The sequence below is a fragment of the Leopardus geoffroyi genome, chromosome B2 (genome assembly GCF_018350155.1).
Source record: "Leopardus geoffroyi isolate Oge1 chromosome B2, O.geoffroyi_Oge1_pat1.0, whole genome shotgun sequence".
Lineage (NCBI taxonomy): Eukaryota > Metazoa > Chordata > Mammalia > Carnivora > Felidae > Leopardus > Leopardus geoffroyi.
Window position 1 is genome coordinate 118,398,370 of NC_059332.1, and position 20,887 is coordinate 118,419,256.

Sequence of the window (20,887 nt, forward strand, 5' to 3'; positions counted from 1 at the left end):
ACTAGGTAGTATGCAGCTACAAACAAATCCCAGTAACCACAGAAACAGACTCAGTTCAGGAATCACTCCAGATCCTTTCCTCTCTCTTCATCCAAACTCACTTGGTTGTCCTTTCTCTGTATGTATTTCTAAGGCTGAAATGACCAGTTTTGAATTCTTAGTATCGGTTGGTCTTACTGTGAGCTTATCAACAGCTCAGGCTTACTCATCTTTGAATCTCCAGCTTAAAACACAGTAAGAGTGGGCCCAAATTTGTCTCATAATTGCAGTACAAATTCCAAAGAAAACTCCTTCCTTACATCGTATTCCCAAACTTCAGATTTTGTAGTAAACACAATGTACTTCATTGGTAACAAGATTTACTATTGCAATTAAGTTAAATATTTGATCCTAGTCACCTTTATAAATGAATAGTACCTAAAGAGGAAAATTCATAGCACCAAATTTTACTGCACAGAAATACAAAATGAGGCCTCCTTGGGCAGCCTCCTTTAACAGACAGTAACAGTCACTAGAACAGATATACAGGGTAAATATATGTTCTCCATAAAATCTGACATGTAATATTTCTAATTTTTTCTTTAATGTTTATTTACTTTTGAGACAGGAGAGACAGAGCATGAACAGGGGAGGGTCAGAGAGAGAGGGAGACACAGAATCTGAAACAGGCTGCAGGCTCTGAGCTGTCAGCACAGAGCCCGACGCGGGGCTTGAACTCACAGACCGCGAGATCATGACCTGAGCCGAAGTCAGACGCTTAACCGACTGAGCCACCCAGGCGCCCCTGACATGTAATATTTCTAAAACACAGATATCTGTAATTATGTCTCTTCTTTCAAAAACAAAAACAAACAACAGTAATTTTTTTTTAAAGGCTTCCGGTGGTTCAGCAGGGAGAATGAATACCAAACTCTTCAGTAGGAGCTCCTAAATTTAGCACTTGCTGGCTCCAATCCAGATCTTCAGCTTATCTTCTGCTTCCCATCTCCTAATCTCCGGCCCTACCAGCCCCCTCAACACAAAATGAATCTTCACGCTTCCGTGTCCTCATTAATGCTGACTCTTCTCTGTCTAGACTGTCTACTTCCCATGTCTATACTTAAAAGCTTGGGTTGGATTTTTTTTTTTCTTCCAGGTATAAGGTTAAAAATAAGCAGTTTGCGAACAAAACCAACAATAGCTCTTTTACTGATTTTTAAGTCACAGGGTATGCAGAATAAAACATGAGGCTAGGGGGAGCCCAATCAAGTTATCTGGTAGTTTACTGGGTGCACACGCGCAAACACACACATGCACACGCGAGCGTGCTCACCAATCACAAGGCCATGAAAGAGAAGTCTGGTAGATGGCAAACCAACCCATCAGGCAGCCTCTAGCATTCTGATAGTACCCACTGACAGAGTAACCAGGATGCCAAGAGCAGTAAAGTCAGACTAAAATGGGTCAAGAGTAATGCAGTCCCTCCCCTAAGACAGCCCTGACATATACGTGGTGGGTGATGGCAATCCTCCCAATGGGCAGAACCAGGGGCGGGAAGATCCAATCAGGACTCACACGTCAAGGACAAGCTAGGTGTAATCACTACTGTTATTTATCTAATCACCTACCGTATGATCCACACAACTGATGACCTACAGAATGTGATTTACAGCTGCTCAATGGAACAGGGCAGAGGAGGTCTCAGGGAAGCCTGACCAACGGGGCTGACCACTGACATACAGGATGAACGGAAATGGGACCGGCGGAATGAATATCACTGGTAGACCCTGTTCTGAGGCAAGACCTTGCCTGTAGATGCAGTACGTCAAAAGTACACTCTGCCCTTGGTGAGGGAAGGACCTTCGTAATTGGACCTATAAAAGCTACACTGAACAGATACATGCACATTTACATATTGTGCTTAGACGCACAGAAAAGTATGTGTATATACATACATATCAGACAAAAGGGTTGAAACGTAGTATGCCTGACAACTCAGCTGCCACACTCCACTTCCCCTCCACCCCCCATCACCATCTCCCTGACCTTTTCCTCCCACCAGAGTCAACCCCAGACTAAGGATGTTAACTAGTTCCATTCACACCATTTAGATTCAGCCATCATTTGCTGATCTTATCCTCATTCTCAATCCTTTCACATCTTCTCTCATTATCACCCCCTATAGTTCCAAGTTAACCATACTACGAACGTCAGAATTCAGTAAAGGTGAGCCAACAAAACAGCACAGTTATAACAAGAAAATTTGTTTTTGTTGTATTATCTATATAGTCAAAATAAATATTCTTCTCATTGAACCCCAGAGTAAGAGTAATGAGAACAGGGGAGGAGGATAGTTTTTTCTCTTCTGGACAAGAGCTGGTCCCAGGTATCTAACAATCAATCCCCTGGGGAGGGTTTTCCTTCTACTTTTACCTCTAACCCTATAGGAATATCCATATTAAGAAAGAGATCAGCTCTGACATGGAGTTTATTGTAACAGGGTCTGTCCTGTACCGGTTGTATATTTATCTTAAATACACATGCACACACAAGCACACACACACACACACACACACACACACACACACACGTAATGGCATGACAAGGCTTGGTATCATTATAAAATAAGGCCACTGATGGCTAGACATATACAAACATGTAATCCCTCTGCACCTCTGCCCCAGATGACAGGAGTCAGGCTGCAGCAGAATCAGCTCTTGTTGGGAATCAGTGAGCCAGCTGCCCAGGAGGGGCCAGGGCTTATGTGATCAAATCTTCACTTGTTTCAAAGACTTCTTAACAGTTCTAATAAAGACTTGTTAGGCTTTTATGACCCTGGAGAACAACCAAAATGATCAGCCTCTCCCTTTCAGACACACATATCTTTAAGCAATAAATGTACACACTTCCTACTAATTGAGAACTTCCAACTGAGTCCATATAAATGAATGAATGCCCTATGGATTATTATTTCCCAAATTAAGTACTACCAGCTTAAGAATTTACAGAAACACATTCTCCATATTTTGCCAAGGGAAAATAAGCAGCTTTAAAAGGATAAGGTTGTTGTTTTAACCCATGTGTACATATTTGCAGATAAAAGACAGGACATGCTCAGCCCAAATGATAATCCTAAATGTGGACAATGACAATTTTTTGCTTTATTTCTATTTTTTTATATTATCATGTTTTCTTCACTGCATATGTGTTACTATGATTAACAACAAAAAAAAAGATTTAAGTGGCTTATTTTTATTTTTTTTATATTATCATGTTTTCTTCACTGCATATGTGTTACTATGATTAACAACAAAAAAAAGATTTAAGTGGCTTATTTCTATTTTTTTTATATTATCATGTTTTCTTCACTGCATATGTGTTACTATGATTAACAACAACAACAAAAAAAAGATTTAAGTGGCGCCTGGGTAGCTCAGTCAGTTAAGCATCTGACTTAGGCTCAGGCCACGATCTCACAGTTAGTGAGTTCAAGCCCCACGTTGGGCTCTGTGCTGACAGCTCAGAGCCTGGAGCCTGCTTTGGATTCTGTGTCTCCCTCTCTCTCTGCCCCTCCCCCGCTCATGCACTCTCTCTTGTCTAGCAAAAATAAAAAAAATAAAATGTTAAAAAAAAAAAGATTTAGATAGATTCAAGTCCATTAAAACAAACACTGTGAAGTTTTCTCCCTTTATTTTTGGACTCCTGCTTTAGCAGTTTTCAAGGCAGTGCAAAACAGGATGAATAAGTCCCTGCAAAATTATAATAAACTGGTACCATGCCATGTGGTATAGATTAACCTAAAACAGAGGTACATTCATACTATCCCTCTTTGAGCTTGGCACTGGTATACAAGAAATTACTAGACTCTAAGAGGCACACGCTTTCAGACACGGTTACATCAGAGGCCTTTTTTTTTTTTAAGTCAGATTTTAACTGGATTTAAAAGAATGAGAGGAATTTCCTGGATTTTATCAAGCCAGTTTCCCAACAGATTTTCACCCACACTTCTTAATACAAGGATTAAAGCCACTTAGCAAATTAGAGCTCATTCTTGCCACTCAAAATGCTATTAAGAACATATAAATTAAGAGATCTTTGAAAAACAATACACATCAACAAAAGGCTTAGAGCTCCTGCTCAGAATTCGTTGTTGTAACAGTTTCCTATAAAGTCGGTTGAAAAGCATCAAACATACGAGGGCCTAAGCGCAGGCGGGATCTACTTTCGGACCACACAGCACTAGGGAGAGATGGCGAACACAGACCTACGCTCGATGGAGAAAGAGCCTTTCTTGTTTTGTTATCACAGGACAAGTATCACTGTCAAGTCTTCACCACAACTTCATTAAAATACCAAGCCATATATACGCACAATTTAACACAGCACAAGGAGGACAGGGACAGATTTTTCAGAACTGCAAAATGGCATCTGCAGAATGTCTCCAAGGAACAACAAAGGCACTTCTTTGGCCCTGACAAAGAGAACAATGTTTCCACTTGGACACTACAAGACTATTGCATTTCAGAGTGGGGGGTGTGTGTGAGGGGGGGGGAGGGGGAGAGGCAATAAAAATTAACACAAAACAGAACTGAACGAGCAGAAGGACAGCCTGTAGGGAAGAATTAAAAGAAAGTATTGAGGATACAAGTTTCACTCATTACAGTGCACAAAAGTAAGAGTCCTTATGGTTTTAAAAACTGGGGAATTTCAAACATTAACTTTGAAAAGAAAACTTACAACTAAAAAAACTCAGGGGGTGCCTGGGTGGCTCAGCCGATTAAGCATCCGACTTCAGCTCAGGTCATGATCTCAGTTCGTGAGTTTGAGCCCTGCATTGGGCTCTGTGTGGACAGCTCAGAACCTGGAGCCTGCTTCAGATTCTGTGTCTTCCTCTCTCTCTGCCCCTCTCCCACTCACACTCTGCCTCTTAAAAATAAGCGTTAAAAAAATTTTTTTTTAATAAAAAAAATAAAAAAACTCAGAACATAAAACTACTTATCTCACCAAATCAACCAAGTTTTTTAGGTTCATAAACACTGTGCTTCTATAATTCACGTTGCTTAAAAGGCAGCTTATAAACAAGCTACACATATTTAATTTCTCATGACCACTCTGAGAAATATAGTATCAACACCTCCATTTTACAGATAAGGAAAGGGACTATCAGGCAGATCTAATCTCAATTCCAACTCCCTCACTTATTAGAGCTAGGACTTTTGAGTTTCTTTCCAAGACACTTTTACCTTGATTTTCAGGACTATCAACATCAAAGAACAGTCACAAAGATTAAAAACAAACTATTGTCCAAAATGGGAGAATATATTTCCTAAATATATATATATTTCCTAAGATATATACTACAATGGAACTAGAAGCTTAATAAATTAAGGGTGGGGAAATGAGGATATACCTACTTTTAATCAACCAAATAACATTTTCTAAACGCTGTTAAGAGACAGGTTTAAGAAACACATTCAGGGGAAACACACACAGAAACACACTCATCTGATGAGTGCCAAGGGCCAGGATTAATTATAAAAAGTGAGTATGTGAACATACTGGATGAAGAAAGATCATAATCAGGGCCTTATGCTGTTCCTCTTTCACTTGAAGTGTATGTACTTTATCTGCAGTAGATAGCACCCTAGACAACTTGATGCCTTTGTATCGTGGAAAAAACAGTTAAAATTATGAACAGCACACTCTGATTAAAATAAGTAGAACTGTACATCTTTTACCAACAGGTACATTTTTCACATAACTATTTCTTCCCCATAAATTGTTAGCCCTACTTTGAACCTCTACACAACCTCAGTAACTGCAGAAAGAAAACCCAAATTCTTCCACACGAAATGCAGAGTCCCTAGACTCTGGCTGGACCCTCCTTTCCAGCCTTTCTGCTGAGTTCTGCCCATGAAGAAGGGTATTGTTAAGAGAAACGCCACTCCAATTTGCAGGCTCACTCCGTCAGCCCCTTCTCAAGGGTTCAACGGCATGCCTATCATCTCCCCTATCATGGGGCCAAGTCCAGCTACCATGCTAGGACCTGGCCAAAGACCCCCCTGCCACTCCCAGCTCAATGTCACCCGATCCCTCCCCCTTTTCTCTCAGCCCTTTCCACAGTCTGGGCCCTATGCCCACCTTTCACCTACTAAATACATCTGTTACTCCTCTCTGTACCCTCCAGAGCAAAAAACACACCCCTTCGCACAAACTTATGCTTAGTGCATTTGGATAGAAAGAAATGAGGTTGGAAGAAAATACTTTTAAGAAACTTAAGCACCGATTTTTTTTCTCCAAACAGTTCTAGGCATCATGAACTTATTTTTCTATTATCCAACATAATCACCTTAACGATTCAATAAAGTAAGCCTAATATTAAATAGCACTCTACTGGTATATTATTTTGGCACATTTATAATGAGAAACCTCATGCCATCTTTTAAGATTCATATTAGCAAAGGGTAAGGAACGTAGGATTTACTATCTTCAGTCTGCATGATTGGTTCTCATGGATTTAAGACTGACCTAAAGGCTATTATCTTCAAAAAGGTATTAAATTCTACAAAAAAAAAAAAAAAAAAAAATGGTTCCAAAGTAACTCCTTTGACAACATATTTTGGGCTATACGGTCCTCCTGAACAGTATCATTTTAGATAGGGGAAGGACCCAGAAGAATTTAGCCAATCCTTTATATCACAGACACTAGAGAATCTAAGAAATTTTAAACTGAGCAACGTGACTGAGGAATCTTCTTAGAATATCCTGGGCAAAGGCAGAAATCTAACCTCCTGGCAAAGGAGATCTGCCAGGCGTTTCTCATTTGCATTAACCTGTTAAATCAACCAGGTGATGAGCTCATGTTTCTGAATGAATCTGCCGCTCAGCATTTTCTCAAAAGCTTTATTTTTCCCCAAACACTTTCCTCTTGGTATCTTCTCCCACCACTCTTCACACTGCTGAGCTCCCACTTCCCTACAGGTGTAAAAATTGTATGCAACTGTTGAATAGAAATTAAAACACAACAGCCACAGGCGTTACTATAATCTCTCCTTCAGGCATGGCATTCAACTGATGGAAGGATGGAGGGCCTTCCTTCCCCCGTTCCAGTCTGCCGTGATCCAGGAATCACGGCAGAATGCAGGGACAAGCAATGGCTGGGAGAGTGGAGGGGCACCTGTCCAGGAAAGCAGCAGCTGTGGCTGTCAGAATGGAGGCAGACGACCAGGAATTCACTATTTTATTCTTCTGGAACACATACATATAATCGTGTAACGGTTATACAGAACTTTTAGAATATGGCTATATAAATACAATGTAAGCCTGTCTTCCAGGAAACCTGGCCAACCCAAATACCGCACGCCCAAATCTGGACCCTATCTGCGCTGGCTCCTCACACTGGTCTTCACTCTCTACTTACTTCTGCTGCATGACGGCACCGTCGGAGATAGAAGTCCCGGATATTCGTTCCGTTCTAGGAGAATGGCACTGAAATAACAAATACCACTACCCTCTTGCGGTCAAAACAGAGCATCCAAAAGAAAAACACCAACTCACATTTACTGGTAATGTTTTCACTGGGTAATCACAGAGCTCTCCAGAACTCACACCTGCAGCCCAGGTCTGCAATCAGCGCCACCACCTTGCTCATTGGCACCGCACGATCCAAGGACACCTGGATTAGGATAAACGCCTTAAGTAGCAGTGCTGACACAATTCAGTTCCTAATGCTTATGTCACAGGGGGCCCAGCCCGGGTCAGAAAATAATACCACCGATACGAGAACCCAACAGTAAACAGAAGTATCTTTAGGAAGCAGAAGTCCTTTTCCAATCATAAAATTCCCAAGTTATTTTACTCCTTTTGCAGAGCCAAACAGAAACAGGTGGAAAATAATTCCAAAAGGCCTCAGGGGTATGCAGATCCATTAGTTTTTCAATATGACAAAAAAAAAAAAAAAAGACTCCAAGAGAAAGATCACACTCTAGCAACACATGAAACTTTCTGCACAAGTGCATTGCCTCCATGCAGCTCTTTCAGGGAAAGGTGCAGACATGTGTGTGCACACACATCACACAATGGATACTTGCTCCATAAAGCGGTGTGGCTGTTTTCCTGTGCAGTTCCTGGAATTGGTCTCCTTTTGTATCAAATCTGTGTCCTGACACTTTTCTACCGTGAACAAGTTAACAAGGAGACGGGGAGGGCTCCAAAGCCTATTCTAAGGCAAACAGCTTACTGAGACAGGAAAAAGGCAAGCGGTGGATCAAAAAAGAGATTCTTTATATTAAACTAACTTTTTGGCACAACACTAGAGAATAAATTAAGTACAGTATTATCAGAAACACCGAGGACCATCGGGAGAAAAAAGATTTTTCTTTAGTTCTGCGTCTTCCTACTTTAGCCACCCAGGCTGTTCCCATCCTATTTCTCCAGCACCCAAGCTGTCATCTCTAGTCTAGTTCCCCACCCACCCCAATCATTTGGAAAACTTCTGGAAAATCACTAAAAGTATAATCAACTTCGCCAAATGACATTCACATTCTGTCCCCACCCTAATACTTGGCTATCTATCCTTATTTCGCGATCTCTTTCCACTCTTTCTGTCATCCTGCCCCCACCTACAAATATATCCTAGTAACTGTTATTTCCTCTCTTCCCCACTCCCTATTCCTGAGATTTTCTACACTAAATTTCTTCATCCCCTTCAGTCTGCCTTCAATTCTTCCCTCCAGATGCAGAGAGCCAAGATGTACAAAACCATTAAGTCTTCAAGACGCAGACAGAATTTAATATGCTAGGGACTTTGGGTGGAGGAATTTTTCCAAGGAAAACAGAAACGAAGGACTCTCCCTCACCTATTTTTCAGACCTCCCTCCTATCTCACTAAAGTCCCTGCAGCTGTTTTACAGTTTGCTCTAGACTGACTAAGGTCAAGCAGAGGTGAGGGCGAGTCTGAGCCTGGGGGCACAGGACATCGTCTGAAGCCCTAACTGCCTCAGAAAGGACACGGAACTAACTACCTGTTGACCCAAACCGACGGGCAAATCATGCTAGACTTGTTTCCTTCTGCAGAGATATTCCTGAGCACAACAGCTCACAGAGGTGGAAAAACAAAGCCATGTGCCCTGATTTGCCCCAAGTGTGCTCAGCACCTTTTTAACAAGTCAGAGTAACAACAGTGAACCAGGAGCTGCTGTGCTAGAACCAGGAAGACAAAGTGAGGGGACAGAGAGACAGGAAGGAAGGGGATGCTAGGACAACCTCCCCATCCCTGAGAAGCTGATAAACTAGACACTAACACACACAACCCCCCGGGAAGTTACCATTCATCAAATACTCAAATGTCAAGAAAACACTAGAAAAAAATGCCAGAAGACTGTGTGAGCAACTGCCAAAGGAATGATACGGCCTAAGAATTCCTATGGGGATTCAGGGGGGAGAAAAAAAAAGGCAAATATATTCCAGAGTGGAAGAAATTTGGCATAGGAGAAGATAATTAATAGTTGGGCAAAACCGCTAAAATGTTTTCAGAGATTTATTGGTTTTAACACAGCGGAAAAGAAAAACTTCCAATATACTGATGCTTAGTCTATCTAAATGTAAAACATACATTTTTAACTTCCACTCCTTTCAGGTTCACATCAAATGGCCCTAAAATAGCAGCAATTCAGCCACATCATAATGGTTTTCAAACCACTCCAAATTACTTGGGGCAAATTAACTGTGTGTCTGGGCAGTTTCAAGGTTTCAGGGTTTTCATACTCAAGGTTCTAGTGAAATGGATTTAACTCTCTAGGGCAACGATCTCTAATTTATCCTAGAGGCTAATACTTCACAAATTCTCGCCAGTAAAGTGGAATAGGCAGAGTGTAGGAAGTAAACTGGAACAGGCAGTGGTTAACCAGTTCCAACTCCGGTTCCGAAAGTAACAATTTCAAGCAAGTCATTTAATGTCACTTTACTAAATTTCCTCATCTATAAAGACCTGAGGATAGATTAATTCTCTCTTAAAGTGCCTTACGGTTCTGAAATCCCACATTTAAAAAAATTACTTTGACAGGGCAAACAGCACACAAAATAAAGTTGAATGAAAGTGGACATCAAAACCAAATATATAGTATGAGCCCTGCTTTGTGAAATGCATACAAGTACATTTACTGAAGCATTCATTCTATAAGCTATGAATGTAGGGTACAAGAATAAAAACCACATACTATTAATAAGTGATCGTGTCTGGAAGGGAGAATAAAGCTTTTATTATTTATGGTTCTCCATATTCCAAATTTTATTCAACATCCAAGTTTACCATTAAAAAGATTCAATCCCTTGAATCCAGGCTTGACATTTGGAATCCAAGCACTTCGGCCTCTATGAAATATGCTGAAAATCAGAGTTCTCTTAGCAACACTATAGTCCAGTCTTCAACAAGGAGGGGGAAGAGAGGGGTGGAAACCCTCAACTTTGTTCTTCCACAGCTACTTTTCTCATCTAGTCTGAAGCCCCTCCTCTGTCCCCACCCTTCCCCAGAAAAATCTCTTGGGAGTGATTGAACGCAAGTAACCTAAAACTGGAATTTCTGGGACGGTGTGCTTTTCAAAAAACACTGGATTTCCATCTACCTCTACACACCCATACACACACACACACACACACACACACACACACACACACACAGAATTGAATTTCATACTTATTTTTTGCAAAAAAAACCTCACAGTAGTACTTAAGTGTTCTTTTTAAAAAGGGCGCAGGGGGCACAAGGCAGGGGCAGGCTATGTAGGAAAAAAGAATGATGTGGCACCCAAGGAGGTGACGTCATTACCAGCCATGGCTCTGAATCGTCTCTGGAAAACAAGCTGTAGCTAGAATCCCTTAGCCCACCTAACACTGTTTAACAAAAACACAGTCCTTCCTAGGCCCAGAAAACCTTACTCACACATGACTGCTCTTCTTTAGAAACCCTAAACTCAACTATTCAGCTTTAAATGTTTTGTAGAACACAGCATCAAATATGTTAGGACCATTTTTAGAAAGCTAAACTTTAGCTGCTCTAAATTTTATTTAATATCTGGCAGGCCTGAGAAGAACTAATTCTGCACTCTGCCTATAGGCAGGATACAGGGACTCCCAACTCATGGCAGGAGCCAGGACACTGAGTCATTGGCTTGGAAAAAAGAACCCTACATACACCCCAACTCCAAATGGAGGGAAGACTTGGTTGCGAAAGGGGTGGGCACAGTGGGGAATGAGAGATGTGAAAAGTGAAATTGAGGGGTGCTTGAGGGGCTCAGTAGGTTAAGTGTCCAACTCTTGATTGCAGCTCAGGTCATGATTTCGTTGTTCGTGAGTCTGAGCCCCGTGTCAGGTTCTGTGCTGGCAATGCAGAGCCTGCTTGGGATTCTCTCTCGCGCTCTCAAAATAAGTAATTTTTTTAAAGTGAAAGTGAGGGGCACTTGGCTGGCTCAGTGGAGCATGTGACTCCTGATCTCAGGGTTGTGAGTTCAAACCCCACACTGTGTGTACTTTTTTTAAAAGTAAAATTAAAAAAAAAAAAAAAAAGGAAAATTGAGAGGTGAGCCTCAAGAAAATACAATGCCAGGCTACTCATACAGATAAACATAAAATAATTTAGGTAGAATGACGGTTTCTAACATAAACACTAAGTTAGCTATTATTGTCTTGCCCCACAGCAACAGTCATTAAGGAAATACTAACTCCCCAAGCCTACTTATGAAGGTCCAATTAATCTATAATGCACCTGAAAGTACTTGAAAATTTAACGGCAAGTTTTAACAATGCTAAGGGAAACACACAACAAGGAATTGCAACTGCAACACATTTGCTCTTCAGGAGGAATAAGTCGGCCCCTTCCATTCACAGTAGAAAGCAGCCAGTGAAGAATCCCTATGCGGCCACTCCTCCAGCAAGGGGCCAACCCAGCGATGGGGTACCTGACAAGAGGCTGGGGTAAGAACTCTGGGAGACAGCGCATGAAGTGCTACAGGAACTGGGCCTTGGCCCAATCTCCCGACTCCCCAGTCCACGAGGGCCCGGGCACCTTTCCATCCCTGTTGAAGAGCCCCAGAAAGTAGTCTCCTGCTCCCCACTGCCAACGCCTGACCAACGTCCAGTATGAAGGCGTGCTAGACACTCTGCCTCCCAGGGTCAGTCCAGAAAGCAGCACAAGGCCTTGCAACTTATTACCATGATTTTACTACTCAGAACAACGGGGAGGTGGCCAAGGGAAGTCTAAATATGCTTGCCTGTTTTCACTTACATTCGAAAGGCAAAGCCAAAAATCACACTCAAATGCTAATGCTAGTATTTTTGCATTTGTAAAAAAAAAAAAAAGACAGCAGGAGGAAGGTTCCAGAACTTCTACCTTGCAATTCCTAAGTGTGTCTACTTGATTTTTTTTTTTTAGAGTTGTTACCCTCACAACCCTCTAAAAATTTTCAATTTTCTGTTGCTGATTATGTGTTTTATGGTTGATCCATCACTGTCAAAGTTGCTGAAACCTCTCTCCATGTGACCACAAAGCACATCAAAAGTGTTACAAGACTCAGTTCTTACAGATCTTAGCAATAACCCAGACTCTGGTATTTCCCTAATCTAGTTCTCAGTCTGACAGTGAAGGGGCAGAGACCCAGTGTTGAACCAGAAGCTCACCCAAGATCTGAGCCATACTTTTCTCCACCAGCCCACAATGTTTAAGGTCTTTTCTAGGGAAGAGGGGAGCTGAATCCCAAATCTTCCCATGTATAATGCATTTCAAATTGAAGTCATTTTTATTACCATACTCCTACTGCTTGTTATAATGCGCAAAGCAGTGTGTGAGTGTGTGAGTGTGTGTGTGTGTTCCATTCCTACTTAAAAAGCAAATCTCAATGACCCTGCCCTCCTCACCATCTCAGCTACCCATTCCCACGGTCATACCCCAAGCACTGGCTTTCAATTTTGTCCAAATGTGACCCAGAGTAAAATATTTCCTTCCCAGCCCAGTTTGCAAATACAATGTAAACACACCCAGTTTTAATGGAAACAAAGTTCTCAAATGACTATGCATGATCCATTCTGATCCAGACCTAAACTCAGGCCAATTGTGCTAAATCCAGACCCGACCCCTGGGTTCAGGGAGCCCTCTCTCTCTACCAGTGGATTTCCTCGACCACACAAAAGGGCACCTCTTTCCTCCCACTCCCCCCTCTTCCAAAGGGGAAGCTTTGTGCAGGGGCAGTATCATGGCCCTTGAAGCTGATCTGAGACACGATTATTACTGATTGAAAACTTTTCCCAAAAAGGGAAAACTCTTTAATTCACGTAAAAATTATGCACAGGTTAGGGGGCCTGGGTGGCTCAGTCGGTTAAGCATCCAACTTCGGCTCCGGTCATGATCTCACGGTTCCTGGGTTCGAGCTCCGCATTGGGCTCTGTGCTGACAGCTAGGAGCCTGGAGCCTGCTTCGGATTCTTTGTTTCCCCCTCTGTCTGCCCCTCCCCTGCTCATGCTCTGTTTCTGTCTCTCAATAATAAATAAACGTTAAAAAGAAAAAACTTTAAAAAAAAAATTCCACACAGGTTAGATAAGACCCTGAGTCTTATGTTGATTCTTTTTCATATTCTAAATACCAGTCATAGCCTTCTAAAATGATTTCTTGAAAACTCCTGCCCTAGAAGCAGAATCCTATCATTATCTCAAATTCCTGCATCTTGACCTCTGATTATCTTCCATCTTTCTAGCTCAATCCTTCTTCTACCCCAACTCCAACAATTCTTTGACCTGAGCAGCCTGCCCCTGTCACTACCCAAGTCTTCATTACCCTCCTTCAACAGCTTGGCTCCCATGGGCCACCATTATACCCTTGACCCCCAGCTCCTCTCTCCACCATGTTCCCATGTTCCATATAACTCTGGCCTTAACTTACTTGCACCGGTGCAGCAAAAGAAAAATAGCTTTGAGAACTTTTCTCAAATTCCCAGCCACATACTTGAAATGGACTCAGGTATCTCCGGAGATCTTATGACAGTCCTCTCATCATTCTACACTCCCACGCTCCTGAACACAGATTTCACACCTGTGCAAAAAGCAAAAACAAAACAAAACTACAGACTAAAACTATAGGACATTGGAAATTGGATTTTCCTACGGCTGCACCATAATCCAACTACAGCTGTCTTCCAACAAGGAAAATCTGGTACTGTTTAACAATCTCAAAGTTATAAATAAAAGTTACTAGATTAAAAAAGAAACAAAAAAAAAAAAAACACCTTTCCAGTATAAGGCTGACTTCTAATATATTTAAGAGCACTGAACCATTAAAGAATAAAAGAAAAAGTGTGTTTATTCTCCAAGTGTTTTTGTTTTCTTTTCTTTTACAAAAATGTTCGCTAATATTCTCTTTAATTCTCTTACCAAAGTAGTCCATGTGTCGTCCCGCCTCTCTAATCACTGACAGGCATAACAGTTTATTGTCCAAATATAATTTGCTCAGCCATGCAAACACCTGTGCAATGAAGCATGTTCAATTTGCAAGGGACAAGTCCAATGGCATGATCACAGTGATAAGCACTGATGCCCTGCTAGTGGGCCTTCTGCTGAAAGAAAGCTTTTCCCATAATTATCTCTATTTTGGATCAAAATGTCTAATAAACGCTTTCATGTAATTCAACAGAAAAACAAAATACACACATTATAGAATTGCTATTTACCTCAGGCCACTAATGATGATACTAATGCAGTTTAAAAAAAAAAAAAAAAAAAAAAAAAAGAGTAAAATGAGGCCCTTGAATAGAAGTAAAGCTAAGGAAGCAGATCTTCCCGAGGAGACAATAAAAGGTCAAGCCCAGAATTTCATGTGTGAGATAGGAGTGCTGCCACGGGGAGATCACTGCAGGACTGCCGGGGTCATTTCCATCACTTTAAAGCACAGTTCTTCCTAGAGGGAGGGGAACACACATGACACAGTTGAGAAATCTAGACTGAAATCACATCGCCGCAAATAGGCAGATTATATTCCAGAACGTGCAGAGCAAGAAGATAACCGAGCTTGAAGGAACCTCAGGTAAAAGACACAAACACCACATGGACCTGCAGAGCATGACGTGGGGCTCGATCTCACAAGCCAGGAGATAGGACCTGAGCTGAAATCAAGAGGTGGACCCTTACCCGACTAAGCCATTTAGTTTGACTGCGAAGGTGTTGAGGGCACCTGGTGGCTCAACTGGTTGGGTGTCCAACCCTTGAGTTCAGCTCAGGTCTTGATGTCAGGGTCATGATCTTGAGTGCTGCGTTGGGACTCCATGCTGAGCGTGGGGGTCTACTTAAAAAAAAAAAAAAAAACAAATTGCTAAGGTGTTTGCTTCTCCTCCTCCTCCACCATTCAGTCATTCAACACTTAGGGAAGGAGCAACCACTATGTACCCCTGCACTGTGCTAGGACGTCATAACCTAGAAAGGGGCGTAGGGAGGAAGACAACGATAACAAATTCACTCTAAGAGATACCTACATAAAGCAATCTGAAAAAAATACATAAATAAAGAGCAGAGAATGGAGTGAGGTAGAACTGGAGTCATCTCTGAAGGATCAAGGGGGGCAAAGAGAGAGAATCCCAAGCACTTTCGACAGTATCAGGAGATCACCACAAGTTGCTCCTTTCAACTTTCAGCATTTACCACTCACAAGGGCATATTCTGGTCCTCAATATAATTGTAAGAGGCACACTAGGACCTTCATCACAGATCACAGTCAAAACTTTGGTGGGTATCCCTTTTAGGCTTTTGTTTCTCTCAGCCCCAAACCAAGGCAGTTCACGTATCATTGGTAACAGGCAGTAAATTAATTGTGACTAAGATAAGGGAAGATATTATTTTAAAGGTGTGATCGCAAAAAAAAAAAAAAAAAAAAAAAAAAAAAAAAAGGCATGATCTCTTCTAGGTCAGGATAGGGACGAAGAGGGGTAGGAAGCAGCTGAAAAGCACTCCAGGGTAAGGTCAACTTTGTTATTTGGCTTAGGGCTGGGTGAGCAGACAGATGGAGGTCGTCTTCCTCCACCTCTAGAATAGAAAATGAAAACTTGCCCATTTACCATCAAGTTGTTTTGCTATGAAAAAAATCTCACGGAGACAAAAACGGTTTCTAATTAGATTTGGTCTGTGCCCTCTGTTAGCTACATCAAGGTTTTCAACCTTCTGCAGGACGGACACTTGGGCCAGGTAATTTTTTTTTTTAATGTTTATTTATTTTTGAGAGAGCGAGAGAGAGCCAGAGCACGAGTGGGGGAGGGACTCAGAGAGAGGGAGACACAGGATCCGAAGCAGGCTCCAGGCTCTGAGCTGTCAGCGCAGAGCCTGACGCGAGGCTGGAACCCACCAGCCGCGAGATGGCCTGAGCCGAAGTTGGACGCTTAACTGACTGAGCCACACAGGCGCCCCACCAGGTAATTCTTTGTTGTAAGGAGCTATCCTGTGTATAGCAAGATGTTTAGCAGCAAGCCTAGTCTCAACACAGTAGATGTCAGCAGCACACCCTCAAGTCACGGCCATGACAAAGGTCTCCAGACATTGCTAAATGTCCCTCCAAGGACAAAAATCACCTACCCACCCTCACCCCAGTTGTAAACAACTACACTAGATTCTGAGCCTAATCAGGCTATTTGTTAAATATACAATAAAGAAAAAAGTGATAATGACAAACAGGGCAAAATATTAGGAAAAGGGGTAGGTCTTAACCAGCTATTGTATCTCAATAAAAAGCTAGTAGAGGGGCACCTGGGTGGCTCAGTCGGTTAATAGTCCAACTTTTGATTTCGTCTCAGATCATGATCCCAGGGTCACAGGATTGAGCCCCATCTCGGCTCTGCACTTAAGATTCTCTTTTTCTCCTGCTGCTCCTCTCTCGCACTTGCCCTCTATCTCTAAAATAATTTTTTTTTAAGTTAAGAAAATTAAAAACTAAATAGAAAAAAAAGTTAAAAGCTAATAGATATCCCCAACAGAAGAGAAAGATCAAAACTCAGGCCAAAAATGTTCCAAGTCTGAAACATTTAAGCAACAATTAGTACAGGTGTGACGGAAGCTGTGCTTGAAAAAAAAAGATAGTGAAAATATTAAAGCGAATCAAACAAGTCTATCTTCATTCCACATATCCAAGCCCACTCTATGGTGTGGGGGGCGGGGAGGGATTTTAACAGACTTTAATTCTACAAAATGAGTATCTCAAATAGTACCAATTTTGAAATAATTAGGAACACAGACCAGACTCCAGATCTGACAGGCTCCAACCACTTTCTAGCTACGACACCCTAAGCTGTTTCTCTCATCCAGAGAGCTAAACGGCTTAACCAGTGTAAGGATATTAGCATAGTGCCCGATAAGCTGTAAGTACTACCAGTGTGGCAATTACAAGTAGTTTCATATACATATTTTATGAGCATATGTGTCACACTGCCCAAGTGAACTAAGAACACACACTTCTAAAAAAAAAAAAAAGTCAACTAAAAAAAACCCCCAAAACAAAAACACATTCCTGTAAAACTACACACACTACATGCCAAGATTTACCAGGACTTTTTTAAGGCAGGAGAAAAACAGATTACCATTCTAGCCCATGGTTAACAAAAAATATGCAAAGGTTGCCCCCCTTTTTTTAAGTACCACATTATGCACCACTTTTGCTAACTCCGAGTATATTTCCCCAAGTTTTTATCCAAATTCACCAAAAAAGCAGCTTAAAGCACCCGAGTTTTGAGATTCACTATATAAATTTTCTACAAAGCCTAGCAATCAAGTAGGAAAGAAGAGCATTTTCTCACATGTACCCGGAGTCACTCTGAAGTTGCTGTTTTTGCCTCACAGAAGTTGTTTTCTAGCCACAAGCTACTACAAATTGTTCAGACCTTTTGGCAGCAGCACAGGAAACTGCCCTTTTCACCCGTTCTCCCACAAAAATGTAGTCAATTTCGAGGCAGGCCCATCTCTCAAGGCTACTTGCTTTATGGGGCCAAATGCACACCATTTCCCGTTTAGCCAAACCAAAGGGCCCCGAATAGTTTGCATTTTTGTGAAGAAAACTGAACGCAAGTCACCAAGGACCTGTAGGCAAAGCTCTTGATGAAATGAGCTCATAAACCGTGCTCCACCACACTTGACACCGGCATCTGAAATTGATAGGGCGTTTGGCATCTCAGCTGTTTCTGTTTCATCCAAATCGTCCAGGATGCAATAGGTAACACATGAAGCCATTTCCTGCGCTTAATTGCCCTTGGCTTCCCACTATTTTCAACTTGCCATGTTTCAAAGAAGCAGCAGGCTAAAAAAGGTACATCTGCCTTTTGATTTAAAATAAAATAAAAACCTCAAATCTTCCCTCTGAATCTGGGGTTTTTCCACCATCTTAAGGATCACATAAAGGTATGTAAGCAAGCCACGCAGATGAAGTGGAAGCTCCTCTCAGCTTTTTATTAAGGCATACAAATCAATGTATAGTTTTCTCCTGCAAATATGGAAGCGGAGGTAAGGGCAGGAGGTGGGAAATGACTCAACAGCTGTCACATTTAGCTTGTAAAAGTAAAGCAGCAATTGTCTTCTGAATGCAAAATTAAAGAAGAATCTTTGAAAGCCAGGATTCCTTTTATCCCATTTGGCCTAAAATTTCACAGACAGGACATTTATTAAAACAACAACAACAACAACAACAACAACAACAAATAATGGCAAGAAGCATCTGTAGTTACTCACAAAATAAAGCTGGATACCACCCTGCTCTGGGAGAGTCAAATGCCAAAATTCAGTCTAATGAGCTAAGCTCATAATTCACAGAGTGAAAAAGAAAATCAGCCCAGGATTTTCCAGGGAACATTTACTGCCTCCAAAACTGACTGTAACCTCAAACAAGTTCCAATATGACACAAAGTTCACCTCTCCAAAAAGGTACAATATCAGAAACTATCCCAAAAAACCACAGAGACAAAAATGATAAGCAAAGGAAACTGGATTCAATTATACACACCCACTACTTTGATTTAATAAAAGATAATCAAAAGAATATCTTTCAGAGTCCAACATTAACATTAATTTAAAAAATGTTCAAGTTCAGGGGCGCCTGGGTGGCTCAGTTGGTTAAGCGTCCAACTTTGGCTCAGGTCATGATCTCACGGTTCATGAGTTCAAGCCCCGTGTCCAGTTCTGTGCTGACAGCTCAGAGCCTGGAGCCTGTTTCAGGTTCTGTGTCTCCCTCTCCCTCTGCCCCTCCCCTGCTCGCTCACGCTCTCGCTCGCACACTCTCTCTCTCAAAAATAAACATTAAAAAAATTAAAAAAAAAAAAATACGTTCAAATTCAGAACTGCTTTTCAAAGATACACTGGATTCTTCTAGCAAAATAAATCCTATAGATCATACAGAGGAAAAAATCTGGAAGGCAAACCAAGGAATACAAATTAAAAATTCAAAGGAAATTTCTTACATGTCTAGTAGGTAAGAGACCTGGCTTGCCTGTATCTAAGTACAAAAAGGCACATCTTGTTATGTTAGGTAATCTTCCCAATTTAAATAGATTAACTGCACACGGAGCGAGTGCTAATTGCAAACATGCTTTCGTTCGCTCCTTGCTTGCATTAACTTATACCAAACCATCTTTCATCTCCATAAGCAAAACAGGATATCAAAGAGATTTCACATTATTGTTTATCAGCTTATCAGCATCTTCAAAGTACACATAATTGTTGGTATTTATGAGAAAGTATCTTTGGAAGGAGCAGGAAGAAACAGCCTCCTTGTATAAGATTTACCGTGTGGGTATGAGTAGTGTCGTGGGCTGCTTAACACCAGCATGAAACAGCCTGGAAGACAGGCACCAGAGGAACAAAAAAAAGCCCCTCCTGAGTTAACTGTCCACATCTTCACACGACTTACTTTCGAGTAAGTAAACAGCAACAAAAGAACAGCTGCCCCAAGGTTATCCAGAGGTCTGGCACGAGAAGTCAAAGCACTCAAGTTCAAACACATGAGTTTTCTGGCCCATGTTAGAAAAAAAAAAAAAAAAAAAATCAGCCTGGGAAAATTTCCTTCAGATTTGAGCTAAATAGGCAACTAAGGGATCTCTTTACTACTGTTACATTCTGAAATTTCTCACACATTAGAAAACCCACCTTAAAATAGAATCGGACTTTTCCAAATGGCAAAAGAAATGGGAAATGTAGAATCAGGCACTGATTTCTGTCAGTTCTCATCTCACCCTCAGTCAAGCAGTATTTATTGTGCAGTTATTATATTAAAAAAAAAAAAGCACTCAGCTGACAGAGTTAGAAAGAGCACACAAGACACAGATGTATTTATTATCAAATAGGTTATGTTTGCATCTGTATTTACACACAATAAATGTGTTAAGAGTGTTTTGTTTGTCAGTTTTTGGTTTCGAAGCATCTCTGTGTGGTTTACTTTAAAGAGGGCCCTTCATGTGTCTAAACGAAAACCTTGACACATTTGGCTTCAATAAAGCCAGTAGTTTCTTGAAGATGGCTTCCAGCTATGAATCATCCATATCCGTGCGCTGGAAAGGGTGAAAAGGACAGTTTTCTGAGTTGCTGCCAATGGGCTGAACAATTCGCAGTAGCTTGTGCTGGAGAACAACTTCTCTAAGAAGAAAACTGTTAACTTCCAAGCTGTCTTAGCATACTTATGTGAAATAATGTGATTCTTCTGTACTTTTATTTTCTGTTACATCTTTTCCAGTAAGATCCTTCTTCTTCCCTGGAATTTCAGAATCAGGCCTTTAAATAATCTTGCTAGTGAAAAGAATGTTTGAAAATAATGTTTATTAAGAGTTTAACGGAAAACCAATTTCAGCACACATCTAACTTTGGAGTATTAAAATCCTTCGTAGTCTTCTCTATCCACAATATGGTACTA

The 20,887-nt window shown here is 41.3% G+C and overlaps 1 protein-coding gene and 1 pseudogene across 30 annotated transcripts in view; one reads left to right on the forward strand and one right to left on the reverse strand.

The window, feature by feature from the left end:
- EPB41L2 (erythrocyte membrane protein band 4.1 like 2) overlaps positions 1–20,887 on the reverse strand; it is a 220,208-nt gene that overhangs the window by 155,174 nt on the left and 44,147 nt on the right. For 6 of the 30 annotated variants that reach the window (XM_045499617.1, XM_045499604.1, XM_045499594.1 and 3 more), the window contains exon 2: positions 7,537–7,654. The exons of the other annotated variants lie outside the window; for them this stretch is intronic. The gene's annotated coding sequence lies outside the window, so the exon portion shown is untranslated. The remainder of the gene's footprint in view (positions 1–7,536; positions 7,655–20,887) is intronic. 30 annotated transcript variants of the gene reach the window in all.
- On the forward strand, positions 13,202–13,322 carry LOC123610102 (annotated as a pseudogene).